The 21,200-nt window shown below is 37.2% G+C and overlaps 1 pseudogene; it reads right to left on the bottom strand.

The window, feature by feature from the left end:
* Positions 1-8,139: 8,139 nt before the first annotated feature.
* LOC140161971 (aqualysin-1-like) lies at positions 8,140-20,813 on the bottom strand (annotated as a pseudogene).
* Positions 20,814-21,200: the final 387 nt, after the last annotated feature.

The raw sequence follows: 21,200 nt of genomic DNA, 5'->3' as shown, positions 1-21,200 counted from the left end.
TATTAGAAAGTACTACACCCTGCCCAATTTGTGCCTATTTTTGCATTTTTCTCAAAATTATAGAGCATTGGTGATAAGCAAGATATGTATATTTTAGGGGCAAGGACTACAACTACTGCACTGGAAATTTTATTTCGGCACAGACAACAGTTGTGGAGTTACAGTCAAAAATGAGGGAAAACCATTATTTGATCAATAAATCAATAACTACTTGCCTTGAGTTGCTGAATTTTCAGTGCAGTAGTTGTAGTCCTTGCCCCTATAATATACATATCTTACTTGTCACCAATGCGCAATAAATTTTGAGGAAAATGCAAAATAGGTACAAAATTTGCCAGGGTGTAGTACCCCAACACCCCCCACCCCCACCCTAGGATTGTTACAAAGACAACGATTGCGTTTTGGAGATGATTTTTTTTAATGACCCGTTTAGGGGCCTAAATGTATTAATTTTGGATGTTTAGAAAATATTTTTGCAAAAAAAAAAGATTTTGATTACATTTAGAATAATTTTCACCTCCAGAAATAAGGGCCCAACCGGCCGACCTTACTTGAAAGGTCTGCCTACCCGTAAAACATGGTGTTTTTTCGTTGCCTAAAAGCACATTTTGTTTATTATTCTGGATAATTATATCATTTCAAAATACTCCACAACGACATGAACATAAAAAAGGGGAGTACAAGTTTATAGGTAAATAAAGGTCCTTGACCCAATCGACAGCCTCGCCCATTTTTCTTCATCAAAACTGAGATATTGGTAATAATAAAGTTCACATTTTTCTCATTACATTACTCCAGTGAAATTTAACATTCGAAATATTTTTCGTTCAAATGGTGTCAGCAAAAACATTGGTTTCTGGTAACCACACCGGAACGTCCGGAATTATATGACAATCCTGTGGGACATTGTTATACACGTGTTTGCTACTCATATCAAAACCGCTGCAGCAATACAACTCAATACATCATGTTCTACTGAAATATGGTCATGAAAATGCTGAAATGCAAAAAAGAAAATTTTATGACGTCACACTTCGGTACTCTATAGACTTTTGGGATATTATTTTAAAATATCAATAGCTATCTCATAAGTTACTGATAGCGGTTTAACCTTAATTTACACTTAATTTTGGTATATTTCGCTATATAAGTTTGCTATATCTTTATAAATATAGTGATTGTTTGTACTATATAGATTTGGGTTTTCTGAGTCTCATATTTGACGGAACCAATGCTTAATTGCAAAAAAAAATTACTAGCATTCAAAGTACTTGTCAATTCAAAATTATCAAACATGATCTTCATCCATGGTGTTGTCTTTTTTTTAAAGACAGTTCTTGTTCATGATGATTCCAAATATGGTCATAAAAAATGTACAATTCTGACATTAAAACAAATTCAATTAACCTGTTGTCTGCATTAATTCCAGTTGCACCTTTTCGGCTATAGATCCATCCTTTGCGCTCATTTTAGTGATAAAATATTGACCCCAACACCTTACCCGGAGGTAGGATCGACCATCAAAGAGCGTGTTTCTACAGAGCCAAATACCGCTTTGGAAACGGTATGGAACCGTTAATCACTCCTGTGGAAACAGCCTCCAACGCCTTTTTTGCAACGTTTTTCATCGCCAACGGAAACCTCGTTGGAGTAGGTTTTTGCCGTTGACGAAGCGGGTAGATTTTCTGTGGAAACAGACCGAAGCGGTAACTTGCCGATTATTGAGCAAAATCAAACAAAATGGCTGTTAATCAACATGTTAACTGTGTAAAATGTAAAACTTTCCTCTTGATTTGCAAAATATAACAAAAAAAAGTGATTATTTAGCAATAATCAACCATTAAACAATCCATTCTAGCATTAATTCTAGGCCTACGATGCAATATTCTGGCCATACTACCGTACAAAATACACTTTTAAAACATGTTTGTCATTCAGATTAAACGGTATGAACACGCCAACGGCAAAAACCTGTCTGTGGAAACAGCAGGTTAAACGGTAAGATAACGGTAAGATAGCGTTATCCATTTAGCGGTAACTTAGCGGTGCGCCTGTAGAAACACGCTCAAAATAGATGGAGGTTGATGCGGCCCAAAATAGGTTTCTACATAGACTTACAGTAAAATTTATTTTCGCTCTTGTAAAATGATTCCAAGAGAAATTGACATTTTACTTGTTTGTTAATTTGAAAAGTTCATTTCATTTGATATCTAAAATTCGGTGGAAATCACATATTCCTAGAAAAACAAAACAAAGCCAGAATTTTTCACTTTTGCTAGGGTGCGCTCACATTATGACGTCATAATGACTATATTTCGTCACCGCATAACCAAAGAGCCTAATTCATTATTACATGTTTCTCATTTGGAATTTTGATTTTCTGGGTAATAAACCCATAACTAATCGAATTTTCAGCCGCATTCTTCATTAACTTGTGGAATACATCAAAAGAGATATATTCCAAAAGTTCATGAAGAATGCGGCTGGAAATTTGATTGATTACGGGTTTATTACTCAGAAATCAAAATTGCATATGAGAAACATGTAATAATGACATAGGCCCTTTGGTTATGAGGGTGACGATTTGAAAAATGTTTGTACTTATCACTGAATAGAGGAGATTCGTAGCTGTACATCGGTACCAAATAATTATAACGTTATATGACGTTTATAATAATTTGGCTCAGTAGTTCGAGAACCGCTCAAATTATCCCAGTAACCGCTTCACCCAAATGTTTTGGTGGAGCGGCACTAAATTTTAGCAGTTCTCGGGGGAATTTCTGAATTCCAAAATCCTACAGATCTTTTCCACTTTTTATGGATTAAAATGGTTGGATCTAGAATAATTGACACTTTTAAATTTGGATAGAATTCAAAAATCTTCGACAGTGGGGGTGTGGTTTACAACATCTCACACTAGGGGTTCATGTTGATTTCAACCTCCGGAGTTTAACTTGAACATGTGCGTCCAGTCCCATCGATTACTGTGCAATTTTTATCAATATCTACGTCATTTGCGTTGTTTTACTTAATTGTAATAATAATCTAAACTAGATAAGCGGCACATAGAGATTAGATTATAATTATGTCAATTTGCAGTTTTTGCTACGATCGCGTGCTTGCTCGAGTTTTACTAGGAAAACTCCCTCATATTGGTACGCGTCATGTGTCTGTCGATAGACCCCCTTTTTGAGGCAAACTCTATTCTCAATTACCCCCTTTTTTCGTCAGCTTATACCTAATAACCCCCCGGGTTTTTTTTAGAAATTGACACCAAATCAATATGCAAATTTTGGTGCACTTCGCGCGCATTTTGAATAAATTTAAAATTTTTGTATTAATTTTAGCTTTTTTAAGACAGCAACACACTTACATGTTTAAATAAGCTATTTATAAAATTATTTTCCACGTTCAGTGACACCCAATTATTAGTGTTTCCACACTGAATGACCCCTATTTTCTTGAAACCCAAATTGATCCTTTTTTCGACAAATATTATACACCGCCGATTGACCCGATAGTGTCGGACTCTGGCACTTGTAGTTTGCAGTAATTTATGCAGCGATGTACAGGTACTTTCATATTCGAGTGCTTTGGAATTTTTAAACGGAAGTCAATACAATTTACTATATCACCAGGGTATGATAAAAAAAAATCATCTGTGCTTGGTTGGGCTCCGATAGTGCTACAAGGTGCCCCCTCCCCCAAAAAAGAACCCTCATTGCGCCCTGTTTTTCTCCTATTTCAAACAAGTTGATCAAATATATTTTACTAATTAAAAAACCTTTAATCTTTAGCTTTAAAGGGCATATCTATTGCAAAACAAGTTTAACTCCATTCGAAGAGAATGATTATTACATTACAAGTTGATACTCGTTGCAATTTTTTATTCGTATTTCTCCTGAAAAGAGAGAAATTGTGTTGGTAAAAGGCTGGGTCGTGGGGGGCCCCCCCCCCCCCCGTTCAAAACGTAAGTAAATGAAGAGGACACTATTTGTTAACGAGTAGTACATGTTCATTCATATGTATAAATGCGCGACCTTCATCACGATAAATTGGGAAATGGACAACAAAAGGTTAGCACCTGTCCCATTGAAATTGTTTTATTTGCATAATAAATACAATATTGATGTGTCACGCTTAATTCTATGCTCTTACGGTAACATATTGATCTAAAATATTTTTAGTCGAAATATTTCTCATCATGTTGATATACATATGAGTTGTAATATATTAGCAATATGTGTATAAACCATTATTTTTTGTAATACTTGATTCAGAGTTTTTTCTGATAACAAAAACAGTATACGTTCTGTGCATTGAGAGTGTTGACAGTCCATTCTCGCAAACCTGGCACACTTCATTTCATGACATCACAGTTTTTTCTATGTCAAATCTGTCTCGTTCGAAGGAACTCGAACAGTTTACAGTTGGTTTTTGCGGAATATCAATTTTAAACGACTTATTTTCTCAAAAAATGAGTCATTTTCATTGTCCTCATAATATTAGCTTGCCAATGATATGATGTTGTCCGAGCAATAAATATGCCCTTTAATAAACCGAAAAAAAATTCAATCGGCTCACAACTTTTGAAGATATGCTCTTTTTTAAGAAATGTGGACATTTTTTACTATGCTCACAGAGCTGAGGAGGTTTGCCTTATTCAGGATTGAAATGTAGTACACGTACCATGCATGAATAACAAACATTTATCAATGATAACTATGGATTTGGTTTTGTTAAGTGTCATTAATTTGTGGGTAAAATGAATGTGGGGTTGGACTTGTTATCTTGGTTATTTATGCCTTTTTGTTTTATTATGTCTCTTACTTACTTTACTTCTGCTTTTTTTTACATTTACAGCATAAGTCATTTCTCTTCTTGGGATAAAAAGGTAGCCCTGAAAAAGGACTGTTTGCTCTGCCCTCTTCCCGGTTGCCTCCTTGGCGAAAACATGTTTCAACCCTGGTTCTCATTGCATCAATTTCGTTGCGTGTCATCCTTGTGTGCCGGATACTTGCGAGTGCAGCAGTAATACATTTGGATCTCGGAGGCTAGCTGGTGATCCACGCTCATAGACGTCGCTTTGGGTTTTGCCTCAAAGGAAGAAATCAAGTGGTGTAAGGTCTGGTGATCTTGCAGGCCACTCCACTTAACCCAACCACTCTATTTGCTATCCGTGGACAGAGTGAAAAACGGGTATAATTCTTCAAAAGAAAATATCTTCAAAAGTAATGAACCGATTGATATAATTGTTTTGCTTTATTAAAGCTAACGATTAAAGGTTTCTTTACATTTCAAAATATATTTGATCAAATTTTCAGAAATAGGTAAAAAGAGGGCAAAATGAGGGTTCTGTTCATTTTGGGCTACCCTGTATAGGACCAAATTACACGTGGTGCCGAAGTTTTTGTGCAATACATCTATTTTGCCATCATAGTTTTCTGTTAAATAATCGTTTCATTGAAAATGTGACTTTTGCTGACTTGACGTTCGTGTTTCTGTTTGTTTACGAGGGCGCGATACTGATTCCTTAGCTAGAACCTATGGTATTCGAATAGACGGATTGGCCTAGAGTGTGCTTGCTTTTTACCCATGGTGATTTGGATGACCCACGGGCGAACCTTTGGGCGATGGTTGCTGGGTCATGGGTCTTGTCTTTCGGAGTCCTGGGGCTGTTTATTCTGGTCTGGTCATGTATTTCTGTTTATACCTTCAGTGTTTCCAACAAATGGATGTGTTTTTGATCGATGGTAGAACTGTACCATCAATTATACCACTTGGAGTAGCTATATTTAATGAATGGCCGAACCTTCACTTTCATTGACAAAAACTTAAAAACAATTAACTGTACTTATTTGTTTTTATGGTTTGATCCCTCCACAAATATCCCATGCAGCAGAGATGTCAATAAACGTAGCAGTTCTTGATTATTTTTCTAGTCTTCTTCAAATCAACAAGGAGTCAATAACTGCCACAGGTATTTCTTTCTGTGGCTGATACAATAAGTCAGGGTGATAACCTTGAAAAGATTCTGTTTGGAGATGGTTAAGACACACAGGGGATTATTTAGTTGTACCCACCATGACAATCTCTTGATTATAGAAGGGTATATATTTAATCAATAGTCAAAGTGGCCAGTTCTTGACAATCCATCGAAAAGTAGTCCTTAAGGTGGTACTACACCCCTTGATAAATTTGTGACTATTTTTGCATTTTTCTCAAAAAATGATAACACATTGGTAACAACAGTTATGTATAGGAGCAAGGAATCCAGTGACTCAAGACAAGACGTACGTTATTTATGATAAGAAAAGAGGTACCGCTAGAATGTACCTCATTTCTTAAGATTATATTGAACCACTTGTCTTGAATCACTGAAATTTCCTTGCCTCTATAAAATACATAACTTTTGTTACCAGTGTGTAGTTATTTTTTGAGGAAAATGCAAAATTATTCACACAATTTATCAGGGGGTGTAGTACCACCTTAACTGTGCAAATACTGGACCCCGGAATTGGGCCAATACATGTTTGCGCACCGGCGTCGACCAGATTCAACCCGCAAAGTGCGTGTTGTGTGTGCGTACGCCTGTCAAACGCGTGTTTTAATTGCCGCGCACGCTTTGCAAAAGCCTTCTAGCGAATTGCTAGAAAAGTGCGAGAAACAAAAATGCACTTTTTGCGTAAGCGTTTGCAAGGAGGACCTCGTTTTGGTAACAAGATGGCGGATCCGTGCAAAGGGTTAATACCACTCTTGTTTGTACTCATTTTAATGCATGTTTCATGCTGATTCCAAATATGGACATGGGAATTTATCGTCTGCAGCTGACACCGGCATGGAGAGAGTTAAAATAACTTTGAACCTTGAAATAAATCGATGGAAACAGACTATATCTAGATTTCAATGTGTTTTAATTTATTTCGATCATAATATCAGATTCATGGTCTTCCTAACTCGCTGGAAAATGATGTCAGTGACTCAACATCTATATAACTACTTGCCGCGGCAGGAAATCGACCACGCCCCCTGACAGAAATTATCAATACACTACGAGCCAAAATAGTCTCATTATATCAGTGGCATAGTTCATTTACCTCCATTCACTTATCATAGATAAAATTTGACCTCAGAGTATGAGTTTTGTACCCCGACACAATAAAGACCAAATATGTTGAGGTTAAAGAACTGTGTCCTCATAGATGAGCATGTTTTAGATCCTTAAGTGTCAATAATTATGGCAGACATGTTGGTTTTCATTCTTCGATTTTGTGATCTGTCGTACTTATCAAGTTCTATGGGTATCGTCTTGTGGAGACCGTCGCATTTCCTGCCGAGGTGCATTGTGGTCATAGTAAAACGTATTGATCTTTAAACGATATTACGTAATTATTTGCAGCTTTTCGGAATGACAATAAAATTGGTAAGATGTAACAGGTGAATTTAGGGATATTACGGTAAACACAAAGCGTTATTAATAGCGCTCCTTTATCGTGTAAAATAATTATGGCTTTGAATCATTAACAATCAGAAAAGATTTGAAGTTGTTTTTAGGTTGTTGCAATATTTTATCGTTGTCTGTTTCTCACGCGCAAATCTGAAAATAAATGAGAATAAGCAAAGAATAATTAGTATTAGCGGTGGTGATTGACCTGTGTGGTGCTGGTGAGTGTTAAATAAAATAAATAATAAATCTATGGATTTATATAGCGCATTTTTTCAGAGGATTCAAATGGCTGTGATTTCGTTGCCACTGGTGAATCATCACAATCAGATCGCATTTACTAGGCCGGATGTAACCGAGCCCGGAGCAAACCTATCCGCACTTAGATAATGTGTGCAGCTCCCCAAATTCAATTTGGTAAGAGAAGTTAATCACTAATCACCTGTTTTGAAAGCAGGAGGTGGCGGTGGTGGTGGTGGTGGTGGTGGTGTTTGTTGGTGGTGGTGATGAACCTGAGTGGTGGTGGTGGTGGTGGTGGTGGTGGTGGTGGTGGTGAGTGTTAATGATGACGGTGGTGATGGACCTAGTAGTGGTTGTGTGATGATGAATAACAACAAATGAAAGTAAAACTTTTGCTGTGCGATTTCTAATATAGAGTACAGGTAAATACATAAAAATCGACTTACTATTTGTTTTTATTGGACGTAAAGAAATTCATTTGGACTGCCACTTCCTGGGTTGCCAACTACGTTTGGAGTGGCCTCATTTACCATGGTAGAAGGAACACTACCGGCCGATACACCTCTTTGAAGGAGTAGGGCGGCTGCTCCTGTGATTATTGAAATGTTGAAAGTTAACATTATTATAATTACTTATTATGAATACTGTCAGGATATTATAGAACGGCAATTAAGCCCCGCGTTGTGTGAAAAACCACATACTGTTGCAAATATATAATATTGCATATGTAAATTTACATGCTTTTCCAAAGTATGTGGTTTTGCATATATATAGTAAAGTTCCGGGGTAAAAAGTTTATCAACCTAAAATTATTGGCCCATGAATGAAAGTCTAATTGAAGCCATTCGTTGACGATTTCCCACTAATATTGTAATTATTGTTAGTGTATGGGTGTCCAACACGGATGCTAAAACAACAATTTGTTTGTTCATACATAGGAGGTGTCTGCCCTGATGGTTTTCAAATATCCGGGGCTCCTAGCGGGACCAGAATCATGTTTTATTTTTCATTTTCTTAGGACTTCAATCAGAGCTAACGGTAGTTTCAGCTGATCACACTAAAAATGAAAATGAAATCAATCTCAAACGAATCCGTATTCAAATAATTTGTTTAACTGCCCCCCCCCCATCCACCCTTGAACACACAAAACACCCAAACATAAAAACACAAATAAATAGATAAATGTGACGTGTCATGTCAAAAGGAGACACTTTTGGGCAGGTTATAAATTTTGAGGTTTTTTCATATCTTAAATAAAGAGATATTTTGCTCCACAACGTCGTTTTACCCAATGAAATCTGACATTCCTGAGCAAAGATATTGAAATCGTAAGTTATGGTATTATAAAATTGGAAATTGAGATATCGGTCTTTAAAAATATTATTGACAATGTTGAGAGTAGGAATTACCTTGAAAAATGTCTTCAAAAATACAAGATGCCGGTTATATTCCGGTCTGAAACTTTCAGACAATATTTTAAACATTTAAAACACCACAAATTCGCAACAAACCCAAATTGTGAAAAGTTCGACCCCGGGCAGTTTTTTTGTTATTTCTCCATTTACGATCCTGCCCAAAAGTGTCTCCTTTTGACATGACACGTCACAAATAAGTCAGTAATAAAGTATAAATGAATGAAATAAATAGGGATTTTACCTGAGACGTGTGGGCAAGCCATTGAAGTTCCGCTGATCGTATTGCTGGCCGTGTCACTGGTATGCCATGCACTAGTGATGCTGACTCCAGGGGCGAAGATATCTGTGCAAGACCGTAGTTGGAGAATGATGCTCGTGCATCATTACTATCAGTAGCTCCTACAGTAATAGCCTGAATAATATAAAAAGAGAGATTATGAGTAGGCCTACTAAAAGGATGTTTGATACGGAACATTCTAAGTGCCATCCACATGGCAAGAAAATATATGAACCGAGCCAGAGATAAACAATATCTGACAGTCAACTCCCCACAGCCCGTGATTGGTTCGTAAAGTTGAAGTAAACATGGTAAATAAATAAAAGTTAACTTTTGAGAAGGTGCAAAAGCCTAACCATAGTTGGGGCACGCTGTTTTACCGCTTCAGAAATTACAATCATCACGACATATCGAACAAAAAATCATTTCTAAGTTAGATTGGCAGATGACGTCAGTTGATTCAGTCTCAGATTATAAATTGAAACAATATGGCACCACTATTTTGAGTAATAATAATCGATGAACTATATCGTCGGGTGCATCACATACTGGTCTATCTTGAATTTTTGACTTTTTTGAGAAAATTGGTATATAGTTCTTTTTTACGGAGCTCTTCCAATACAACAAATTACAGACCTCAATTTTTCCTAGATAATTAGTTACAAATGTTAAATTTAAACTATCTATGATGTTTTCAAAATACGTATTTTCACATACTGATCTATCTCGAAAAAACACGCATTTCTAGAAAATCGCAATTGAAAATATTCGTATTAAGTTTACCTTTCTATAATTTAATAGACTATGGATTTTCATGAAAGTGGTTTTAAATTAAAGCATATACTTAACAGATTTATTTAAGTGGAATCTTTAATTATATTTACGAATGTAATATTGCTTAAAACTACACTTTAAGTTGTAGTTCTGTATGTGAAATCGTTAATTTCCCGATATCGTATTGAAAGTGCATTACATACTGGTCTATCTCGAGATAGACCAGTATGTGATGCGTCTAAAGTCACGTCTTTGTCATGATTGTTCGCGAAATCGAGATAGCCCCCAAGATAGACCAGTATGAAACGCACTTTAAATACGATATCGGGAAATTAACTATTTCACATACAGAACTACAACTTTAGTGTAGTTTTAAGCAATATTGCATACGTAAATATAATTAAAGATTCCACTTAAATAAATCTGTTAAGTATATGCTTTAATTTAAAACCACTTTCATGAAAATCCATAGTCTAATTAAATTATAGAAAGGTTAAATTCATACGAAGATTTTCAATTGCGATTTTCTCGAAATGCGTGTTTTTCAAGATAGACCAGTATGTGATGCGACCGACGATATGATGATAAAAAGAGTACACAATTTTATATAATACCTATTTGTTATATGTTAAATATAATCTAAAAAGTTAAAACAAGGAAAATATACTGCAAAAAATAATACGTGGTGCAATTCTAACTCAGGACCAGCCATTTTGCAGCATACGGCAGAAACACGGTTTAAGGGTGCACGCAGGATCGTATTTAGGTGCCATTTGGCGGGAAACGTTAAACTTTATTTTAACTATAACCTTTAAAATAACAAAGACAAATATAATTATGACAGCATAATATTTTTTGAAACGAAGTCGTAAAAGGCATTCAATTGTATAAATGAGAGAATATGATCTTAGTCATCCAGTTGTTTCAAACAGAGTTTTGGAATTAAATCAAATACTGTTCTTAGTCATCCAGTAGTTTCAAACAGAGTTTTGGAATTAAATCAAATACTGTTCTTAGTCATCCAGTAGTTTCAAACAGAGTTTTGGAATTAAATCAAATACTGTTCTTAGTCATCCAGTTGTTTCAAACAGAGTTTTGGAATTAAATCAAATACTGTTCTTAGTCATCCAGTAGTTTCAAACAGAGTTTTGGAATTAAATCAAATACTGGAACTTGCTTTTTGCAACTTTGCGACGTTGCGTCTGAACACCAGACTTCATCAGGCAACTGACCCGCTGGGCTAGTCACGTGATTGTCACGTAATTAATAAATGTGGTTATCCAAACTGGGCCTTTCTCAAAGCCATCAAGAGTAAGGAGCCAAGGACCGGAGGCGCGAGTGGTCAAACCAACAGAACCCGTGTTACTATATCATATATTTCGAGAATCTCGGAACGCGTGAAGAACCACTTCAAATCCTACGGAATTTCGCGGGAAACTTGTGAATGTGAAACCAAACAGTAAGGCGTTAAAAACCGTATTGGTCAACATAGGTGACCAAGCACCAACGAAACGCAAAACTCCGCTGTTTACTTCCATTTAAAGGATACTGGACACTCAATTAAAAGGAACTCGTTATTCTGGATCAGGAGGAACAATAGCATAGCAGAGGCACAAAAGAAGCCATTTGTCAGCGCATTAAGCAACCATCACACCCGATACACACATATGTACACGTAATACATTGTGTCAATACGGCCGTATTGGCATGGTAGATGCCGTGCTGGGATGGAAATTCTGTATTACAGCATACGTATGGTCACTACGCTGAAAATACATATTAAAGTGAATTATGACCAAAAGAGGGCGCTATTACTGTACTAAAGTACGTGGTATTTTGACAACGGGATACACCGTGACCATATGTATGCTGTAATACAGAATATCCATCCCAGCACGGCATCTACCGTGCCAATACGACCGTATTGACACAATGTGTTACGTGTACAATATGTGTGTTTTGGGTCACCATCACTGACCACGAAAAGGGGGACTCCGCTTTAACTTATCTCATGCATTGGACCGGGCCATCGGGACGATACCTAGCCGTCTATCACGTGGGTCAGTTGCCTGATGAAGTCTGATGGTTCCAGACGCAACGTCGCAAAGTTGCAAGAACTAAGTTCCGGTATTTGATTGAATTCCAAATACCCAATTCAATTGTATCTTTGAAATTTAAAACAAATGCACAAAATGCTTACTACGCTTATTGATAATGTTATTAGACAACAAATCCAGATGGGCTGTGAACGAGGGGTGTGGCTCCAGCTGCCGAACCGTTACCCATATGGACAATTTCTAAGGGGAATTTTTCCCGGGCCTAATGCACCACCTATATTTACATTCAGCATTTACTTTTTACTTTTAAGATGTTTTGATTAAAAAAATAAATAAACGTCCGGGGAAAAGAGAAAAAAAGCGAGCCCTCACCGATGGTTCACGTGCTGGTGAGTAGTTGCAAGCATTGGCGTTGGAGTTTCCACCTGCTACTGACATAACAGCTCCTGCGGATACAGCAGCCGCAACGGCATCATCAAGAGACTGTGTTGCACCTCCACCGAGAGACATGGATCCAACTCTCATTCCACTAGCATCGGCGACTGAGTCAACTCCTATAATGTTGGGAGTTAATAGAAATATAATGATGATCGGACATGTGAATGTTAATATCGAATAGGCCACGTGTTCTAAATTAGGGAATATTGCAATTGGGCTATTAGCCCTACAGTTGTGACATTTCAAAAGTGGGAAGCACTGAGATTGGCGGCATTTACCACTGCAGCTGATGAAATCACGTCACGATTCCATAATATATATCCATATATCCCAGTCTACTCCCTATTCCAAAATAAATACAGCACTAGTTTTTTGGATTAAATAATATTGTCCTGTTTTGCCAAAATGAAATATAGCTAACTCCTAATCCTTTCTGGAATAGAGAGTAGACAATAATAACCCAGCAAACACAAACCGTTTTAAGAATGTTTTAAACGGGTTATGTGGGTTTCGGTTTTGGTAAAAACATTTTAATAACATTAATTGGCGGGATTTAGAAAGGTCATGAAAACGTTTTAAAACGTTTTGCATGAAAACACACTACAACAACATTTAAAATGTTATTATAAAATAGATTTTGCAAACATTTTTTGCAAAATATTTTGTCAACCCTTTAAATAACATTTTGTTAAAATATTTTGTAAAAGTTTTCAAAAATGTTTTCGAATGTTGTGAAAACGTTTTATACCCTTTTTATACCCATTATATAACCCGACATTTTCAAACGTTTTCTGGCAACCATTTCTAACCTTTTGCGAATAATTTCAAAAACGTTTTGTGTTTGCTGGGATGCGCCATAATGCAGGAGGATGAGAGTTCATTGGGAAAATGTTAAAGGTTTAGAACGGTTAGGTCATATTGGCACTTCGCGTGTTGCAGTACCGGAAGGTAAAAAACATTAATTTGTTTAAAATTGTCCGCAATTCCCTCTTACTAAATATAGCTACAGGTTACAAACCATTCTATATTAATCTAGATCATATGACGGTGACCTTGAGATATCTGAGCATCATCACCATAAAACACTTTTTCCTGATTTAGCTAGGGTGGAGTTTAAATGGCATGGCCAATGGTGGTCTTAGATTAGCCACAGACTAGCCGGTGGAAACCTTAACAAATAAGGACCATGGGTCGTAATTATTAAAGCCATATTATAATATCTCCATAAGAAATAGAATTGTATTTTTTTTGGTATAAAATGTTTTCATTGTCAGACATTTCCTCTTTTAATTTGGGCCGAAACAGACGAGGCAGTACAAAGAAAATCGCTATTTAATACCAGCGCATATGTCGCCAATGCGAGTCACCCATTCGAACTGAGTCATGTCGGTTCTTTTGATATGTCACCACTGCCAGCACGTCATGTACGTACTGTGTAATGCACATCGTGTACGCGTACGTTCGACTACTATATTTCCATCGTAATAATAAAACGACGGTTCCTGCGTTTTATTCGAAATCTCGGATTTTGACAAAACTACAGCACCTCAAGTCTTGATTTTTGCAGGGTATGTTAGTTTACTAATGTACATATAACAATCGTGTACAAAACAGAATTTTGAAAAATATTCAGGGCGTCCTCCTCAGCAAATGTTATAATATGGCTTTAAATGGCCGAATATGAACAATGCTTGAGACCAAGTGATTCGATATTGCCCTGCCACATTTATACTTTTTACCCTCCTGAGGTTTCTATACTAGGAATGGCTTGCAAAAGTGGTGTATATTATTGTTTGTTGGCTTGCGAGTTTTCCGAACCGGTTGAAATTATTCGGAGGCAACCTTTTTCTAAAAACGTGTCTGCACTTAAAGTCGGTCATGCTGTCGGTACTTTTTCAATTTTGTACTCCCCATCCTCCTAGTCTCCTAAACATGACTTGGCTAAGGTAAAAGAGAAAAAGCTGTTTGTCCTCAAAATTATTTTTTTAAAGTCCGATCGACCGACGCTACCTATTGGAAGGGCCTTAGCCGTGTATAAGGATGAGAATACATACCAGCAATAACATTAGTCCAGGAACCAGATCCAAAACAGCTGAGCACACGGACACTTTTCACCATAGTACCGGCTGCAACACCATAGGTTGTTCCACTGGTAGTACCACCGCAGTGAGTTCCGTGTCCGTTGCAATCTTCGCCTCCGTTCTGTAATAAGTTTGAAAGTACAAACGATTTTCAATTATTTCTGATTAATTAATTGCCTGACTTGTTCACATCTTGTTCACATCTTATTTTATCAGAATAGTCGACTGCAGATCCGTCGGATAACGCTTTTTCAATGGGAAATGAACTTTGCTGCTTGGATGATGTCACAATGAGGTTAGCATTTATTTCGACGGTGTTCCGACGGATCTGCACTCGACCGGCCTCTTATAGTAATGTCCTTGTTTCGTGGCAAGCACTGGCAAGGAACATTGGCTGGAGGTTCAATGCTAGTTTGCAAGGATAAATCATGGATAAATCATTTCGTTTTATTTATTATTTTTACTTATGTACTTACTTATTATTTTATAAATATTATTTGTTGCCCCTTTCGGCCAGGCAAAACCCACCCTCTCCACTTTACAATCATAAATTAATTGTTTTTTGCCCCCCCCCCCTTCCGTGTAAAGTAAAACGTTATAAGCCGTTTGAACCAAACTGAACAAAATTGACGTATACAATTACAATATATAATACCACGACAATAAATGTGTATGACGATCTAACTTGCCATACTGGCCGAATAAACCATGCATCACATATATGAATTGTACGTCAAATTGTCATAAAACGTATAAACGTGATGTATAGTATAGATCTTCCTCAACATCTTCCAGCCGGGATGATTAGATCATGTACAGTCATCTACGTGTTCATACTCTAAATTGTACGTCAAAGGGTGTACCGATTACCGAAGGTGTTTTTTGTCCATTTTGATACTTAATTTAATGTGAGCGAGCGAATGAGTAAGTAAGGGTTGGGGGTCGGGCGGGGACATCTGGCCTACTAGTTCGAGAGGGTCAGGGTTATGTTCAGTGGCGGCACTACGGGGGGATATTTCCCTTGACTCCCAAATAAATAATTCATACACATTCCTTCCGTAGAAAATGACAGCCCCCCTAAGTTCCCTATTATCACGTGCAAAAATTATCAAATAACATCATCGCCAGCTACGTCATCAATATGGCCGATTGCCAGGCCCATTAGCACGGAAATATTGAAATATAAGTTTTTAAATCTGCTATATCTAGCTTTTCCGGGTTTTTTTCCGTAATGGAAAACCCAAATAAAGAGTTTATGTTTCGGGTCAAATTATTTTGCCCTTTGCAATAAATGCCACTATTTTGCAAGAGCAATTTTCCTTGCAACCTGTCATTTTCGCCTTTTCTTTTGCGTGTGGAGTTTGTGTACATCCGGGTACCTTACATCGTTGAGGACGGTATGGCGATTTGTAGATGTCACGTGCGCATTTATAAAAGCGCATTTATATATATACCCGAAGTTCACTGCTTAATGTGTATCTGCGACTTATTCAATGCTTCTACTTCCAGTGACAACTACACGTATTGTTCACACAAATTTTGTTAGGCCTGTACTATTTTAGCCCAATCAATGTGAATTTGAATGCATAGATTTTTTGTTTTTTTGTTTTTGTTTTGTTTTGTTTTTTGTTGTTGTTGTTTTTTCAATTTACCTCATTATCTCGGTTTAAAATGATCAGAAAACCTCCTTGACAGTTGTTATTAATATTACGTAATATTTTTGGCAAAGAATAACCAAATTAAAATTTGACCTAAAATCATACATTATGACTGTGCTATAATCACAAAACTCGCGCGGGATTTTGCTCGCTGTTTTACTGTCAATACTTACACCTGATTGATAATCCCAGTGGTAAGATGCACGACCACCGAAGTCGTTGTGGGAATGACGGAGACCAGTATCAATGATGTATACAGTTACTCCGGAGCCGCTACCTATGGACGTTATGAAAGAAACAATGTACGTTGGAATTAGTATAATCGTCGATTGAGAGTTCGTGATTTAATAGTTCTGAAGCTATAGACGAATCCAAATCCACGCACTCCTACACCTGACTAGCAGCCTTTAGTTGGGTAGCCGTCGGCTACAATGCACCCAAAATGTGAAATGATTCGCCCTTGGCGGAAATTTTAAACTGCATTCCATCACCCGTTTTATACCTTCCGCGAAAACACAGGTAGACAAAAGGATGATTGGTTTACAACACAATAGGCCCTACAGTTCCCTTCGGCAAAACACACATCTTTTACATGAGCTTACATGGTCTGTAAGCTGTTGAAGTGACATAATAATCGGATTAACTACACGCGGTATCTATGCATTGAACCATATCATTCTGATCACTCACACCTGTACGATAAGTATCTTTGAAAAAAGCGGTATTGTATTCAATCTATGATTGCAGACATACACAGGTGATGAGTGCTTTTATTTGCACAATGGGGCGCTCAAAACACCAGGTTGGTGCAAACGGCTACCCAAAGATGTCCGACCAAATCCTGACCATGACTTGGCTACTTGGATTCGTCTATAGGTGTATTCTTGTAACGGCTGCATTACTTTTTGTAAAGTCTTGATTAAGGTCAGCATGCCTTATATGGTGTAGATGGGAAATCTATTCTAAGTCGGCCAATTGTGGAATTCCCTCACGGCGATTTTTTTTGCGGATGGAAAGACTGACGTTCCAAAATGACAAAGGAAGCATTGGAAAATGCATCAAAATGTCAAGTTTATGGTCATCTCATGAAGCGATTCAATGTCACTAGAGAGAAGCAAAGTCGTACATGTCATAAAATCCCATTGCTTTGCTAAAATGTGACATAGTATAGAGGAGATGAGGTGAATAGATTGCCTCTTTTCCACGGCGAATTGGGGGAACCATTATTATTGGGGAGTGTTTTTTGGATGCGAAATTGAAACTTTGTAGACTGGCAATGAGTTTGTTTAAACTTTTAAATTAGTTTATCCTCTCATGTTTCTTTGCCTTTGATAATGTTATTATTTTTTGTTACTTACGTGGTGGATTATAGAAGTTATCTCGACCGGTTCGTTGATCAATACGGTCAAGACCCCAAGAGGTGACTGCCTGAGTGTAGGCAATACCATCTTCTTCAACATACTCGACACCATCAAGGGCAAGCAGCTGTAGAGTCAAAGTAAAAGTTAAATATCATTGTTGATGAGGTACTAGCTTATGCATATTAATAAGTTTGTATAAGGCAAAAAAAGTCTGTCTCATACACCCGCGTGCATTGCTATGTTATGTGAATACCAATTTAGCGCATAGCGTTACGCGTTGGCCGTATAGCGCAGCATGGCACTTAGCTTTTTGTGCTGGGTTGCCACAGCAACCTAGCAATGTATTACTTGATCTCAGTTTTTGTTGTTTCTATTTAGTCATTTATGAACAAAATTGAAACAAAAGTGAAAATATTGCCAAAAATAAGATGAAATTGTCATGACAAAAGTAGAAACACCAAAAAACTGGAGTGTGCAGACAACAGAATCATTGTGGTGATTTTGCATGTTAAAATAAAATAGATATATATATATTTTAGGAAAACAAAATTTTGCTGGTTCTCTTCACTAGCACACCAACCTTGGCGGGCTATACATTGGGATCCACAACATGCTCATCTATCAGAGCACATTTCTTTAACCCCAATACTGTTGCACATTCATTGAATGACCTTTGAAAATTTGGGTACACAAACTCATACTCTGAAACTTTAGGTCAAATTTTGCTCTATGATTGTTAAATTGATATTATTGAACTATGGCATTGGGATGAGGCCATTGTGGTTTATAGTGATAACAATACTTCGCGGTGTCTGGTTCTTGTAGCCCTGCGGGCAATTCAGCTGGATATCCCTATTGAGCGGTGGTTGTTGTCGGTCTTTCGCGGTTTGTGGTTTTAATTTGTTGGATATCCCAATTTCACGGTTTGTGGTTCTTTGTAGCCCTGTGGGCAATTCTAGTTAGATATCCCTATTGACCGGCGGTTGTTGGAGTTCTTTCGCAGTTTGTCGTTTAAATTTCCCTCATTCTTCAAGTTCTGCCCTCTATCGGTTGATGATTTTTACTGGCAAATAAATGATTATGTAAGCTTGTTTAATATCCACATTTCGCGGTTTGTGGTTCTTTGTAGATTTGCGGGGCAATCTAGTTATACAGGGTGTAACAATAACATTTGTACAATTTTGAAAATAGAATGACACAAGTATGTCGCTTATGTTGTGGTTTGATATTTATATTTCTATTAAGATAATTTCTAGCCACCAGCTAAGCTTTGTTTCAATAAAATCGACGGTATAAAAGTGAAGATATGGCCAATTATGTAACCTAGTCTTAAAATCGCTTGGGCCACTTTTGTCTAAACTGTTACAAAAGTGACTGAATAGAGTTGGAACCATGGGCGATGTTCTTATGATAGGTAGTTTTAAACAATGGGGGTATTCGAGGTAGAAATGATTACATAATAGAATATCTCCTTGAAAGTCACAACTAATCACTGACATAACAACATCATTTACTAGAAATCGTGGCTGCAGCTCAACAACTTCAACCCCAATTCACGTTGGAAGAGTGTATTTTTATGGTTGTGACATTCGGCACCATCTTGAATAATTTCGTTTTGAACCAGAGGACCTAAAATCGTGTACAAAGACACTTTTTTGCATAAGTCGACCACAAGGATTTCGAATCAGACATTACTTTGACATTACGACCTCATTTTTACCCAGAAATCCAAGATGGCGGCCGGTCGGCGCCATCTTGAAAAAAATAAGTTTTGAACCAGAGTACCTAAAATCGTTTACAAAGACACTTTTTCGGGTAAATCGACCCCAAGAAATCCGAATCTGACATTAATTTGACGTTATAACATAATTTTTGCCCAGAAATCCAAGTATCTATTCAACCTGCGGAAGCACTGCAACCAATTTCCCGCTCTAGTGTACTACATATATGCGATTTATTCCGTACTCATTATATGATAAAGATTTAGGTGAGTAAATCGAGATTCAGTTTCCTGCGCACGCACTGCAATAACCAATTTCCCGATCTAGTGCACTACATATTTGCGATTTACAACGTATCTATTACATGATAAAGATTTAGGGGAGTAGATCGAGATTCAGGTTCCTGTGCACGCACTACAATAACCAATTTCCTGATCTAGTACACTACATATATGCGATTTATTCCGTATTCATTACATGATAAAGATATAGGTGAGTAGATCGAGATTCAGGTTCCTGCGCACGCACTGCAATAACCAATTTCCCGATCTAGTGCAACACATAGTTGCGATTTATTCCGTATTCATTACTTGGTAAAGATATAGGGTGAGTGGATCGAGATTCAGGTTTCTGCGCACGCACTGCAGTAACCAATTTCCCGATCTAGTGCCCTACATATTTGCGATTTACTATGTATTCATTACATGATAAAGATATAGGTGAGTAGATCGAGATTCAGGTTCCTGGGCATGCACTGCAATAACCAATTTCCTGATCTAGTACACTACATATTTGCGATTTACTATGTATTCATTACATGATAAAGATATAGGTGAGTAGATCGAGATTCAGTTTCCTGCGCACGCACTGCAATAACCAATTTCCTGATCTAGTACCCTACATATTTGTGATTTATTCCGTATTCATTACATGATAAAGGTTTAGGGGAGTAGATCGAGATTCAGGTTCCTGCGCACGCACTGCAGTAACCAATTTCCCGATCTAGTGCCCTACTTATTTGCGATTTACTCCGTATTCATTATGTGATAGGGATACAGGGGAGTGGATCGAGATTCAGGTTTCTGCGCACGCACTGCAGTAACCAATTTCCCGATCTAGTGCCCTACATATTTGCGATTTTCTCCGTATTCATTATGTAATAAAGATTTAGGTGAGTAGATCGAGGTTAAAGTTCCTGCATCGTTTTGCTCTTACCCTGTCAACAAGGAAGTCAGGGATATTCACAGCTAGGCCATTGATGGAACTGTATTTGTATTTTACGACTGCATTCAGCTTAGAGAATCCCGCCGAAGAAACAAACTTGTCTTGATTCACACCTTCCTGCATGGGAGATAAAAAAAAAAAAATCAATTTATTTCATACATGTATAATTGAATATACGTAGTGGTATATTACTAAATTAGAAGAATTTGTTAACTTTACCAATACTGAATGATCGCTTACCGGGTACAGTTAGTACTGTGAAAGCGCTTCCGGTAAGCAATTAAATCTAAGTAGTGTTCAAGTTAAATAATTATTCTAATTTAATTTATTTTATTTTTATTTCAATCTTATTAAACTTGGGTATCGTTACTGAATATGTAAAATACTTGCACCCCCCCCCCCCCCCCCAGGATTCTCACAAAGACAACAATTGCATTTTGGAGATTTGTTAAAAATCAACCGTTTGGGGCCTAAATTTATTCATTTTGGATGAAAATGTTTAGAAAATAT

The sequence above is a fragment of the Amphiura filiformis genome, chromosome 10 (genome assembly GCF_039555335.1).
Source record: "Amphiura filiformis chromosome 10, Afil_fr2py, whole genome shotgun sequence".
Lineage (NCBI taxonomy): Eukaryota > Metazoa > Echinodermata > Ophiuroidea > Amphilepidida > Amphiuridae > Amphiura > Amphiura filiformis.
This window is presented reverse-complemented; position numbering and strand designations above follow the sequence as displayed.